A 2,500-nucleotide genomic window follows, 5' to 3' on the forward strand; every position below is an offset into this window, starting at 1 on the left:
ACACACGACAGACATTAAAAGCCTTCTCGAGTCTTGGATCGACTCTACTACCCCCTCATATATAGAATCCGATTCACTCTGCCCGCTCGTTCTGACCATTGGATCACACACTTAAGCCAATACCCGCTACACTAAAGAGATCTCAAAATCTCGGACGAGAGCCACACCTTGCGGATGCATCGGGCGGCCTGCCGTCGAGGTCGGCCGTCGCCCCGTCTCACAGACTCGTGCAACACGACGAGTCCCAGCCTACGCCTGTGTGCATCACCGTCGGCCTAAATCTCGGCCCTCGCCCGGTCGCATGACACTCGTGCCATCGACCGCACCATCGACCTTCTCACCCGGGAGCAACCCGTGTTTTCAGAGGAGTGCCGGGGTTGCTCCCGTGCCGGGTATGTCTTGTCCGCGGCGCCCCGTCTCACAGACTCGTGCAACGACAACGGGTCCCATGCCTACGCATGTGTGCATCACCGTCGGCTAATTACTCGGCCCTCGCCCGGTCGCATGACACTCGTGCCGTCGATCACACCATCGACCTTCTCACATGGGAGCGACCCGTATTTTCAGAGGAGTGTCGGGGTTGCTCCCGTGCCGGATATATCTTGACGAAATCAAGGAGATATATGAGGAAACTTCTACAATTTGAAGATCGACCGGCGAGACAAGACACTCCCCTTAATATATAATCCGATTCACTCTGCCCACTCATTCTGACCATTGGGTCACACACTTAAGCCAATACCCGTTACACTAAAGTTGACCATGTTTTTTTTTTTTTGATATTATTATTATTATTTTTTTTTTGTCAACGTCCTCTGTAACGGAAGTCAAAACTCTATGCATGTGTTCGCGTGTCGTTCTGCCGTCTCCGCCGGGCACATCCCAGCCAGCGCCCGATACATTTCAGTTGACAACGGTCACAACTCTATGCATGTGCTCGTGGGTCGTTCTGCCGTCAACGTCGGGAACACACAGGCCAGTACCCGCTACATTAAAATTGACAATGGTCACAACTCTATGCATGTGCTCGTGGGTCGTTCTACCGTCAACGTCGGGCGCACACAGGCCAGTACCCGATACATGCAAGTTGACAGTGGTCACAAACTCTATGCATGTGTTCGCGTGTCGTTCTGCCGTCTCCGCCGGGCACATCCCAGCCAGCGCCCGATACATTCAAGTTGACAACGGTCACAACTCTATGCATGTGCTCGTGGGTCGTTCTACCGTCAACGTCGGGCGCACACAGGCCAGTACCCGATACATGCAAGTTGACAATGGTCACAAACTCTATGCATGTGTTCGCGTGTCGTTCTGCCGTCTCCGCCGGGCACATCCCAGCCAGCGCCCGATACATTCAAGTTGACAACGGTCACAACTCTATGCATGTGTTCGCGTGTCGTTCTGCCGTCTCCGCCGGGCACATCCCAGCCAGCGCCCGATACATTAAAGTTGACAACGGTCACAACTCTATGCATGTGCTCGTGGGTCGTTCTACCGTCAACGTCGGGCGCACACAGGCCAGTACCCGATACATGCAAGTTGACAGTGGTCACAAACTCTATGCATGTGTTCGCGTGTCGTTCTGCCGTCTCCGCCGGGCACATCCCAGCCAGCGCCCGATACATTCAAGTTGACAACGGTCACAACTCTATGCATGTGTTCGCGTGTCGTTCTGCCGTCTCCGCCGGGCACATCCCAGCCAGCGCCCGATACATTCAAGTTGACAATGGTCACAACTCTATGCATGTGTTCGCGGGTCGTTCTACCGTCACCGTCGGGCACACTTGAGCCAGTACCCCGCTTGACTTTTTTTTTTTTTTTTTAAGTCAACGTCTTCTTCAAGGAAGTCCAAATTCTATGCATGTGTTCGTGGGTCGTTCTGCCGTCTCCGTCGGGCACACACAGGCCAGCGCCCGATACATTCAAGTTGACAGTGGTCAAAACTCTATGCATGTGTTCGCGTGTCGTTCTGCCGTCTCCGCCGCGCACATCCTAGCCAGCGCCCGATACATTCAAGTTGACGATGGTCACAACACTATGCATGTGTTCGCGTGTCGTTCTGCCGTCTCCGCCGGGCGCATCCCAGCCAGCGCCCGATACATTCAAGTTGACAACGGTCACACAACTCTATGCATGTGCTCGTGGGTCGTTCTACCGTCAACGTCGGGCGCACACAGGCCAGTACCCGATTCATGCAAGTTGACAACGGTCACAAACTCTATGCATGTGTTCGCGTGTCGTTCTGCCGTCTCCGCCGGGCACATCCCAGCCAGCGCCCGATACATTCAAGTTGACAACGGTCACAAACTCTATGCATGTGTTCGCGTGTCGTTCTGCCGTCTCCGCCGGGCACATCCCAGCCAGCGCCCGATACATTCAAGTTGACAATGGTCACAACTCTATGCATGTGTTCGCGGGTCGTTCTACCGTCACCGTCGGGCACACTTGAGCCAGTACCCGCTTGACTTTTTTTTTTTTTTTTTTATGTCAACGTCTTCTT

This window comes from Apostichopus japonicus, chromosome 5 (assembly GCF_037975245.1).
Source record: "Apostichopus japonicus isolate 1M-3 chromosome 5, ASM3797524v1, whole genome shotgun sequence".
Taxonomy (NCBI): Eukaryota; Metazoa; Echinodermata; class Holothuroidea; order Aspidochirotida; family Stichopodidae; genus Apostichopus; species Apostichopus japonicus.